The sequence below is a fragment of the Dipodomys merriami genome, unplaced genomic scaffold, assembly GCF_024711535.1.
Source record: "Dipodomys merriami isolate MVZ:Mamm:240054 unplaced genomic scaffold, mDipMer1.0.p SCAF_906, whole genome shotgun sequence".
Classification (NCBI taxonomy): domain Eukaryota; kingdom Metazoa; phylum Chordata; class Mammalia; order Rodentia; family Heteromyidae; genus Dipodomys; species Dipodomys merriami.
The window spans coordinates 23,988-36,543 of NW_027206520.1; the positions used below are offsets into that span (position 1 = coordinate 23,988).

Consider the following 12,556-nt stretch of genomic DNA (forward strand, 5'->3'; position numbering starts at 1 on the left):
CCGGCTTCCTTGGAAGTAGAGCATGATTAATAGATAACATTGCTCACTACATGTAATGGTTTCTGTAATACTTATGACATTCTATTTAGTATTTAAAAAAAAACTTCTGGCTAAACTCAAAGCTCATTCATAGAAGTTTATGTTAAGTATTTTACAAGTTTTATTTCTCTTAATTCTTAAGATAACATTTGCTATAATGCTAATGTTATTACTATTTTAGTGTTGGGAAAAATTGTAATTAAAGGCACTAAGTGCATGGCCCAAAGACACACAGTGAGGAAGGAAACGAGTCAAAGTTTCCAAAAGTCTTTCAGCAATACACAAAAGGTAGGTAAATTCTTTCCATTCTCTTACACTCTCAATTCAATATTCATATTGTCCAAGAAATTATAGCATAGCAAATATTGCCCATGGTGATTGTTTTCTATCACATTTTGTCTCCAACAGAGACTATGTTGGTGACATTGGGTTATCATGCACAGAGCTGAGCTTCTAAATTGAGGTCCAAAAAGAGACAAATTTCTTCTGTCCCACAGTTCCAGTTTCCTTTTTTAAAAAGTACCAAAACTTTTAAATATCATCACTTACTGTCTTTTAAGAATCCAAAAATGAAATAAATTCACACTTAATCAATCCAAAATGCTTTAAAAGTAGGAGATAATAAAACAGGCCCCCATGAAGTAAATTTTCTTCTACTTTTAAAATTATTCTGAAAGCCTTGTATTGGCTAGTCACATCTGTAATCCTATCTACTCAGAATAGCTACTCAGGAACCTGGGATTTGTGGATAACCATTGGAAGTCAATCAGGGCCAAAAAAAAAAAAATCATGAAATTATTTTTCAGACTTTTTAATGAACTAGCAAAGACCCAGGAAAGAAGATGTAGCTCATATAGTACCTCACCAACCTAGAGAGGAAAGGCCTAGCAAGACCTTTAAGCCCTGATTTCAAACTCTGAGCATACCAACACACATGCATGCACATGCGTTCACGCGCACACATTTTTTCCCTTCCCCTCCCCAAATTAGAGAAGCGTACATAAAAGAGGCAGATGCACCAACTTCAAATACAGAGAAAACAAGGGTTATAGAGTGGGAGAGGAATATACAAAGAAACAAAAATTCACATCACACATTATAAGTACGTTAGAAACAATAGCAAGAAACAAAAAACTACTTGTTTCCCTATCGTGGGGTTTAATTCCCTTAATATTATCATATCTGTTCATATGCACATAGCTTTTGACCTTGTCTGCTTACCCCAGACATATATTCGTTATTGAAAATAAGGGAAACCATGGGACCTGTTTCTTTGGACTTGGCTTACTTCACTTAATAAATTTTTTTCCAAGTCTTTCCATTTCCTAACAAATGGGGCAATGTCATTCTTTCTGATGGAGGCATAGAATTCCTTTGTGTATATACACCACATTTTCTTGATCCATTCATGTAGTGGGGACAGCTGGTTGGTTCCATATCTTAGCTATGGTAAAAATTGCTGCAATAAACATAGTTGTGCTGGTAGTTTTAGTATGGTCTTGTTTATGATCATTTAGATAAATCCCCAAAAGTGGGACTGCTGGGTCAAAGGGGAGCTTTATGTGGAATCTTTTGAGGAACCTCCATAATGTCTTCCAAAGTGGTTGAACAAGTTTACACTCCCACCAAGAATGTTGTATGGTTCCCTTGTGGCCACATCCCCTCCAGCATCTGTTGTTGTAAAAATATGGAACGCCCCACGAATTTGCATATCGTCCTTGCGCAGGTGCCATGCTAATCTTCTCTGTATCGTTCCAATGTTAGTGTATGTGTGGCTGAATTGAGCACAGAATATTTTTTATATCAAAAGTGCAATTGTGGGGGCTGAGAAGGTGGCTCAGTGGTAGAGCGCTTGCCTTACATGCATGAGGCCCTGGGTTCGATTCCTCAGCACCACATAAGCAAAAAGAAAAAAGCTGGAAGTGGTGCTGTGGCTCAAGTGGTAGAGCATTAGCCTTGAGCTGAAGAGCTGAGGGACAGCGCCCAGGCCCAGAGTTCAGGCCCCACGAATGTATCCCCCCCAAAAAAAGTGCAGTTGGATTTTATTAAACTAGACAATTCAACAAAAAATAAGTTCAAAAGAATTGTCATGAAATTTTAGAACCATATATTTCTTACATAAGCACAAATTTAAGAATAAAGTCAAGATTGACATGTCAAAAACAAAATAATCCCAGATATTTGTTGTTCAAGAAATGTGTAGGAGGAGGATTCAATTATTCTATACAAGGCACCTGTCATAATGAACACTGCACCAAGTGTTAAGGTTTGTTAAAATTTTTAATGTATTAAATATATTTAATTTTGGGAATTTGTTTACATATGCCTAAATTAGGACTGTTTGTCAGATATAAAACTTTTCCATAAAGTATTTAAGATTTATGGTAGCAGACATATACTAATAAGTATGTACATTTCAGAGTTTCGAGAAACTTTATTAATGAGAAGTTGCAAAGTTTTTGTGTAAAGAAGCAGAATGAAGTGTTAACACTTTGTTAACTACACGGTCTTTTAAAACTTTGGGGCTTCCTCAGTTTATAAGTTAATGAGGAAAAATGATGATATAAGCCATAAACAAATAATGAGAAGAGCCATAAATAGTAATCTTAGTGGGTAGCTTTAAAGACTACTCATATTCTATAAAACTCTTGTTGAACATCACAACCTCAGTCAATCTAATATGTAGTACACTTCAAATAGGGAAAACAGTGATAATATTTGTTTTTATTTTATTAATTATTAACATTTAATTATTGTTTTCTTTATTTGTAGCATTGTTTTACTTGTTGAAATATAGTACAACTTTTTTGGAGGGGTTTGGTCGTGGGGCCTGGGCGCTGTCCCTCAGCTCTTCAACTCAAGGCTAGCGCTCTACCATTTGAGCCACAGCACCACTTCTGGCTTTTTTCTTTTTGCTTATGTGGTGCTGAGGAATTGAACCCAGGCCCTTATGCATGCAAGGCAAGCGCTCTACCGCTGAGCCACCTTCCCAGCCCTAGTAAAACTATTTGTAAATCATCATTAGGAGGTACTTTGAGAAGGTTACTTGGATGGCCAAACCAATTTTTATAGGTGCATATTAATTTACAAAGAGGAAAATTAAGAACAAAGTATTTATTTAAAAAATTATCAAATAGAGTCTGAGTCAGAAGTGTTGATGAATGTCCACACCTAAATTTTTTTTTTTTTTTTGTCAGTCGTGGGGCTTGAACTTTGGGGCTGGGCGCTGTCCCTCAGCTCTTCAACTCAAGGCAAGCACTCTACCACTTGAGCTACAGCGCCACTTCAAGTTTTCTGGTGGTTTTATTGGAGATAGGAGTCTTACGGTCTCTCCTGCCTGGGCTGGCTTTGAACCGCGATCCTCAGATCTCAGCCTCCTGAGTAGCTAGGATTACAGGCGTGAGCCACCAGTGCCTGGCTTACACCTAAAATTTTATCCCTAGGCTGAAGCAGTGGTATTACAGAGTTGAGGCCAAAACAGTGATAGACTGTGTTTTGTTCTTTATTTTGATTTTGTTGGTCATGAGGCATGAACTCTGGGGCCTGGGTGCTGTCCCTCAGCTCAAGGCTAGCGCTACCACTTGAACCACTGCACCACTTCCATGTTGTTTTGCTTATGTGGTGCTGAGGAATCAAACCCTGGGGCTGATGCATGCAAGGCAAGCACTCTACCACTGAGCCACCTTCCCAGCACCTGAGAAACTGTTTTAAAATATCATCTAAACAACATTTGCTTTCTGCTTTGGGTTATATAATGAAAGATATAAATATATTTTTATATTTTTGTGAATTGTACTTCTAAATTTATACTAACTTCAGCCACTTTATCCTTTTCAAAGTCATAAATATCTCTGAGAGTTTGCTTCTGAGAAGATTGTTTTGCATTATAATTTCTTCTGAGTTATTTTTATTTTTATCAAAATAACTTTATATTTCATGTTGATTTGTTATCATATATCAAATACCTTCAAATGTACACATAGAGTCTAAAGATAGCAGTATGAATATTCTCATACAGCTCTTGTTTGTCTGTTATGCACTTCCAGTATTGTGATATTTTTCTCTCTCTTTCACTCTCTCCCATTTCCTCTCTTTCTCTTTCATGCTCCATGTCTGGTACTTAGAATTTTGGCTGGTCTACTATTATCCTTCAGGATCCACTAGTTTTGTGGGAACATGATAGCGACCATCAGTTACCCTTGCATTATTTAAGAATTATAAGAGTGACTTGATATTATTCTTTGCCATAATAAATGGCAAAACAGCAGATCTAGGAATTCCTTTTCACTTTTACTATTATAAATTTTATCTCATAGGAATCATTGGGATGGATAAGATACTTTTAACCTGTGACCTAAAAGTTCTTTTTCTTTTACAAACAACCTTTTTCTTTTATTATCAGTTAGTAAATACATATAATGAAAACAAAGCTATCCTATGGAAAGTGGACCGAAGTTGCTCACAGGGATGAAAAACAAAGGAATGTGGGAAGTGAGTACAAAGAATGCCCATCATAGAGTACAGATCCTAGGAGCAATTTATCATGTACACTTTGTGAGAATGACAACGTGCTGTGAACTATAGATTAAATCACTAAACAACTGATATATATATATATGCACATATATTTGTATATGTATATTTATTTATATATGCACACATATGTGTATATGCCCTTATATATGTACACATGTATGTTACTGTACACACAAATACACACGTACATGTACACATGTATACATGCACACATGGAGAAAGACACATAGATACAGCCAACACAAGTTTCACTAGTTGTTGAATATGCCTTAAATGGAATGCTTGGAACAAAGTATGTTCAAGATGTATTTGTCTCTAAGCGTTTTTTTAACCACTCTCTTATCTCTTAAAACTTGTACATTTAGAGAGATTCCACTTGCAAAATGCAGTACAAGGGATAGCAAATCACACAGAAATCTCAGTAAGTAAAGTTCATATGGTGTTTCCTTGCTCCCCACAGAATGCTTGCTCTTGTAGAAACTCTCAACAATCAAAGTAGCAGGAGAACGCCCTGGTAAAGAATAAAGTTATAAGGCTTTAAGTGGCATCCTTGCTTGAGCTTTTTCCAGGGACTGGATTCTACACATACATTTAACCAACCCATGTGAAAAGTCTTATGTGAGAAATGCTGACTGAGCTCTTGCTGATTTCCTGGCCAAGAAAATAAGAAAAAAAGAAAATATTTTTAATGTTTTAAAGTTTGAGAATAATTTGTAACCTGTCAATAAATGTGTAGAACACAATTATACGAACTAACAAAAAATGATGGCATTTCATTTATGTGCTCTTGGCCTTGATGAGTGATTTTAGGTGTGTCTACACAAGTAGAATCAGCATAAATCAAGCTAGCACTTCTTCATTTAAGATATAAGGAAAGGATACAGGTTGACCCATTTTAACAATGAGATGTACAAGACAGTCTATCTAGGGGTGGGGGGGTGAATGGGGAAGTTGAGGAGGTGTGAAGGAATGGTATGGTAGAGGACAAACAAATGAGGGGGTAACAATGTTAAATAAGAAATGTACTCATTACCTTACTTAGGTAACTGTAACCCCTCTGTACAGTATATTTACAATAAAAATATATATTAAAAAGATACAAGGAAAACTTCTGTACTTATAGGAAGTTGTATTTATCACTCAATATCAGTAAGGTATTGGTTTTAGGACCCCAGGTATATGAAACTTTGGATACTCAAATTCTCTATATAAACACAGTATATTATTTACTTTAGAATCTGCCCACAAGCTAGTGCAGAGTAATTGCTATGAAAATTGTTACTACATTCTAGGTTTGTAATGAAACATAAAAATATATGCACTATCAACAGATACAAATTTTTTCAGATAAATTTTGTTTGCAGTTTGTGGACGGAACTGGGAGAGCAATTTTGAAAAGCACAAATTTCATCACCAAGACCGGTCTGCAAATTTTAACAAGGAGCTAATACAGCATCATTGAATAGTATGGAACTCCAAGGAGAAATACTTGAATTGAGACATTATCAGAAAAGGTAACCACAGGGGCAGGGAAGGTGGCTCAGTGCTAGAGTGCTTGCCTTGCAATGCATGAGGCCCTGGGTTCGATTCCTCAGCACCACATAAGCAAAAAAAAGCCAGAAGTGGTGCTATGGCTCAAGTGGTAGAGCGCTAGCCATGAGCTGAAGAGCTGAGGGACAGCACCCAGGCCCAGAGTTCAGGCCCCACAACCGGACTCAAAAAAAAAGAAAGAAAGAAAGAAAGAAAGAAAGAAAGAAAGAAAGAAAGAAAGAAAGAAAGAAAGAAAGAAAGAAAGAAAGAAAGAAAGAAAGAAAGAAAGAAAGAAAGAAGAAAGAAAGAAAGAAAATGTAACCACACAAGGACTTTTTAGAAATGCAGCTGCTAGATTTTCATGGAGAGCTTTCATAACACTTTGTGAAGCACAAATCAGAACTTCACTGAAGTGTAGATGGATTTCCCTCTCCTTCCTGTCATGGTTAGTCATTATCAATCAACATATAGCTAATCTTGAATAATCCTCTAATAACAAAATATTGATGGAGTGTTTATATGCAGAAAACCTGGGAAGGCTAACCTTTTCCAATTAGGACATTCTGGATTCTATGACCCAGCAGAGAGAAAACTAGGTAAGCATCCATTTACAGCCTTCTGAATAATTCTGATTCTGCCCACATCAGTTATCTATCCATACCTGTGCCCGAGCGAGAGGATTTTAAAAGAATTTAGTGATTTACAATTTAAACTTAAACATGGAATGAAATTAGTTCCAATGCATTACATTAAGATATTTAGAAACAACTGGGAAACCTAAAGGTCTATAAGATTTATTTTTATTGAAAATGAAGGAATATTGGAATTTGGTTTTCTACAGTTTAAGAAATTTTCAGCAGACTTGATACTTATTTAATTTTGTATATTGAAAGGAACACAAGCCTCAACAATATGTCAATACTATCCTCTTATTTATCTCTAAAAATTTATGCTTCTGGTCTCTTAATATTAAAACTTCAAAAAATTATCTTTAGCAAGTTGTGCAAAGGGGTTTCAGTTCATCATGTCAGTGTTGAATAGAGTGTATGTGCATTTCAATGTTCAGTGCATCTGGATCATTGTCAAACTTTCCATTTTTCTTCCTTCCCTTACCCCAACCCCACCTATCCCTTCAAGTTTCCTAATATATTCTCACATATGTACATTGAGTGTTATGACTGTATTAGTCCACCATTTCCCTCTCCATCCTTCTGCCCCACTTCCTTTAAGCCTAGATCCCCTTTTAAGACTTGTTTCAACTTCATGGTATTTTATTAAATATCTCTACCTTTGGCATTTGGCTATGGGCTTGCCACATCCTCTCTTCCATGTTTGACCACATAAATGAATATATTTCTCCACATTTCTAATCTCTGAATGGCTGACATAGGTCTCTTTTACTATTCACTTTCTGTCCTAAATTTAGAATTGCACCTTCAGGGCCATCCTAGAGACCTTTATTGTTCTCTACACACTGAAGATGGAAAGGAAATAATTTCCATGCTCTCAGCATTATGCAATCCATCATGAATTTCCATCACTTATCACTTCAGCAGTCTATGTTTAGGGACAATCTTCAATTTCTGATGATAGGAGCACGAGTCAGTTTTAATTATGCAGATTCCACTATGTAGTGAGCCCTGTAGTCTTCTAAATTTTCAATAAATTTCGAGTAACTTTTTATTAATAATTTAAAAAGTTTTATTTCAGTATTTGAAATGCTGCCCCAATTATTTTAAAAGTTTCACAATAAGCTAGACTGAACTTTTCCCCCCATTTTCCCCACTAGTTCAGGTTAAGTCTCCTTTGGCTTTATTGTTTGAGAGGCCAAAGGAAGAGGTTAAACAGAGAGATGATATTACTCAGATATCTCCTTCCTCTTCTGTTTCTGCTATTCTTGTTGAGAGGAAGACTGTAGCAGGGAACAAGAGTGATACTTGACTTCACCATACAAGGGAGCATTCCTGGCATGCCAATTATTGTTTCTCAGAATAACTTAAACAGCTTACTCTTGCCTTCTCTGTAACAGTAACCTAACTATGGCTTCCTTGGTGCAGGAGGAAGCACACTAACAGGTTACTACCTGTAAACTGGTATTTTATATCTCAGCTTACTACCAAAAATATAAAGCTTTGGCTACATAAATGCAAAGGTACTGATTGTCCAACAATACCTTAGTGAGCAGTAGACAATTCTACTCAACTACCCTCTCCTCTCATATCCTCCCTTTCACTCCCCTCCACTCATTTACCCACCCCTTTTACTTTGTCTCTCTCCTCCATATTAATCTCTATCTTCTCTCTTTTTCTTTTCCAGTAGCAAGTGATTTGGTTTATCAGACATACACAATTGAACAAATATTTATTTCTCCTCTTTTTGTGATTATTTATTCTTAAGAAGTGAGTTCTAGCACAGCACCAGTGGCTTACACCTAGATACTCAGTAGGTTCAAATTTGACAATTGCAATTCCAAGCTATTTTAAGTAGATAAACCTAAGAGATTCTTTTCTGCACTTGTGGTAAAAGGAAGACGTGAAGGTATGGCTCAGGTGGTATAGAGCAAACATTGAGAATTAAAGCCCAGATAGAGCTCAAGGCCAGGAGTTCAAACCCCAGTACCAGCACAATATAAAAAAAAAACTGAGTCCTTTGTCTTAGAAGGGATATTTCTCCAAAAATTCATACCCATGGCAATTTCCAAGGTCCAAGACTATTTGTAAGGCTCTTTCACATCTTAAACCGATTCCTCTGCTTGATTCACATTATGGAAAATAGGAGTCACACTTCGCATTAAAAAGTATGTGCATTACTGAACAGTTCTTCCCATTTTTAATGTAAAGGAAGCATGACAGAGGAATTCACCTCACTTGGGTGAGTTAGGTTTGACTCACTGACAGACTTTTGCAAGTAAATGAGGGTCTGTTTACATGTAAAGAAGTCTATACAGATGGTTTTCTAGGAGAGAGAACAAGGTAGCTGTTGTCCAAGTTTGAATCAGAGTAAGTTTATTCCTATGATATGGTAAAGAGAAGCTCATCTCATAGAACACTATGCAGACAGTAATTTCAAAAGGATTAAAAAACCCATGTCTATGTTGTGAACAGCCAAGTTTTCACAAACAAAAAACAGTTTCCTGAGCCATGAAAATATAAGTTAGAGCAAAGGGAACTATGTTAAATATAGTTAATGGCTAAGTGACATGTGTAAAAGAGTTCTGTAATCACAACTAAACTATAAATTTTTCATCATGTCCCTAACAAGAATCGCTAAGATAGGCCTGCCTAAATCTGTCATAGAGGAGTGGGTTCATGCAATTATCAGTTTTGTTTAGGGTCTAATATCTTCTACAGTTGCTTGGGTTGCAAACCGCTCACACGACATGCAGTGTCTGGAAAAACGTGCTGTCTTGCTAGGCACCTAAGGGATTTTTGTGCCACTGTGAATATTAATCGTTTTTTAATTATACCTGTCAGTGTGAAGTCGTTTCATGATAAGAATAATAGTTTCTGTACCCTTTGTTCCACTAACAAATCTCAGATGTAAATATAGCCGGGAGCCTGTGGCTCATGCCTATAATCCTAGCTACTCAGGAGGCTGAGATCTGAGGGTCACAGTTCAATGCCAGCCCAGGCAGGAAATTCCAAAGATTCTTATCTCCAATAAACCACCAGAAAACTGTAAGTGGCACTATGTCTCAAGTGGTAGAGCTCTTACCTTGAGCAGAAGAGCACAGGGACAGCACTCAAGCCTAGAGTTCAAGCCCCAAGACTGCCCCCCCCAAAAAGTATGCATATATATATATGTATAAATGATGAGATGAATTACATTTAAATATAAGTCAATATTTATGGTACACATTTAAAATATAACTATATATGATATATTTATAATATATACATATATTTATGTATAAGATCATATTGGCTTAGGGGTGTTTGTGTGTTCATATGTGTGTTTGTGTGTGTGTGTGTGTGTGTGTGTGTGTCTGTGTATAAGTGTCCGGGATACCTACCCTCATCTCTCTGGTGCCTCATCCTCCCAGCAGGGAGAGCATCCAGGATCCTGACCCCAAGGAAGGTGGATGGGGGAGGGTAACTAAGGTCACATCCAGGGGGATGATCCGAATTCTGTCCTGCAACCTAAGCCTGGACAGATAAAGGAGAGGAGAGGTTTAGGGGAACATCAAGGGAAGCCCCTTACCTTTGGCTACAAGTACCAGCAGAAAACTATATCCATCTTTCTTAGTAGTCAGATAAAAGGTGTACACTGTTCATTTATTTTATGATTGTGTTAGTCTTAGGACTTGGATTCAGGGTCTGGGTGTTATCCCTGAGCTTCTTTTGTTCAAGGCTGAGGCTCTACCACTTGAGCCACAGCACATCTGGCTTGTGTGTGGATTTGGAGAGGAGGTGATTTATGGGAGATAAGAATCTCCTGGACTTTCCTGCCCGGCCTGGCTCTGAGTCATGACCATAAGACCTCAGCCTCCCAAAGAGCCAGGATGATGGATGGGAGCCATGAGCCTCTGACCGCCACCATCCATTTATAATGGGCCGGGCCACCCACATTACACCTCCTTGTTGGGAGTAGGAAGCAGACATGAGTAGGCTTGATACTTCAACAGCCTACTTATCTTTGAGCATTGTTCTGGGTCAGTCTGATGTGGCTTCCTCCTTATCCACAGCAATGACATAGCTCTGTCACAAGAACAAATGTCCAACGGAAGTTGTCAGGTCTTGGGTCTTTCCTCTGCACCCCACCCCCCTAACCAAAACTACACTCGCCAGCAAAAGGTATTAGACATGGACTGTTTTCATTGTCTTATAGCCAGGCCCTGACCAGATAGGTGGGGGTATGGGTCAGAATCCCAGGATTGTGCTGGGCAGAAGGACAAGGCAACATCTCCTCATCCACTTTCCTTCAACGGTGTAGCAGAGGGATGTGAGGAAGGACTCAAGGGATGGACAAGGAATAACCATCACAGTCTAGCCGGGGCACAGAGGGGCTTACCTCATGAAGCTAGTTCAATAGGCTGAGCAAAAGAGCTCCTGACCCTCAGCCCACCTCCAGAATGAGAGGGCCACCTTTGGTTCCAGCCACATGGGGATGCTGGGCCACCTCCTCCAGCACCTATTCAACCAGTTCCTGAGAGAGAAAGAGAGAGACCTAGAGAGAGAGGGAAAGAGGGGCAAGAGAGAAAGAGAGGGAGAGAGGAGAGAGGGGGGAGAGAGAGAGAGAGAAAGAGGAAGAGAGGGCCAGAATTACACTTAAGCCAGGTGCTGGTGGCTCAGGCCTATAATCCTAACTACACAGGAGGCTGAGATGTGAAGATCATGATTCACAGCTAGCCCAGGCAGGAATGTCTGTGAAACTCTTATACTCAAAGAACCAACAGAAAACTGGAAGTGATGCTGTGGCTCATATGGTAGATCGCTAGCCTTGATCTAAGGAGCTCAGGCACAGCATCCAGGTCTCAAATTCAAGGCTCACACATGACAAAAGTGGACCTCCCACCACAAGAAGTGGGCTGAATAACACTCACTTGCCGCGGACCGGGTTCTGTCGGGGCGACGGAGGACACCTAAGGGAGGAACCTGGAATAGGTGGGGAGATGGCAAACAGACAACTCACACACAAGAGGAGTGGATGCTGAGTGCTGAGTGCGATTTAATGCAGAGGATAGCAACCTTTTATAACAGAAGTCTCATGAGAAAGGGCAAAAGGTTACACAATCTTGCTGCATGGCTTCTTTCTTGGGTGGTCACCAGCTGGGCACCTGATAGGCATTTGTCTTTGGCTTATCTCTAAGGAATACAATGGGTTTGGGTTTCGATGTTTGTCACCAATTAACCATTACCTATTTTTATAGAGGCCTTAACTTTCCCATAAGATCTTTCCTGTCTCTTCTTTAATAGTAAACTTTAAGGAGACCTAGCAATTCTCTTAGTAAATAGCAGGAAATTCTCTCTCCTAAATAATTATCTCAGCAATTGCCATACATTCTTTCTGTTTTAGCTGAGCCTATAGCTTCTTGTAAATCCCTTACAAATAATTCCTTCTGCTGAAGTGACTTTGTGAAACCCCCAATACTTTTATATTTACTTATAACTTGTCTCCTAGCCTCCATAAGAGGGGTTTCAGGTTAGCACTTAACTCTGGTGAGTTAGTCATATTTTTAAGACACTCATCAGATATTGGAGTCGTCAACACTCTTAAGAGAGAGCTTTGAATAAGGGAACGTTGACAATGAGCAAGTACAAAAAGCAGTAGAAGCAGTAAAAGATTAACAGGCACTCTTATGAGGGAAGAAAGACAGAAACACATCTTTTCCCAGGGGTTTGCCAGCCTTTTTCCAGGAGTAGGCCTCTTAGAAGCCCTATTCTCCGAGGTAGACTTCGGTGAAGTCCCAAAACTTGGAGATAGGTTTCTGTAAAGCCCCATTCTCTGAGGT

The 12,556-nt window shown here is 38.5% G+C and overlaps 1 non-coding gene across 1 annotated transcript; it reads right to left on the minus strand.

The window, feature by feature from the left end:
- Window positions 1-1,720: 1,720 nt before the first annotated feature.
- On the minus strand, window positions 1,721-1,827 carry LOC138821285 (U6 spliceosomal RNA). The gene has a single exon (XR_011370118.1). It is a non-coding gene; the product is annotated as a U6 spliceosomal RNA (small nuclear RNA).
- Window positions 1,828-12,556: the final 10,729 nt, after the last annotated feature.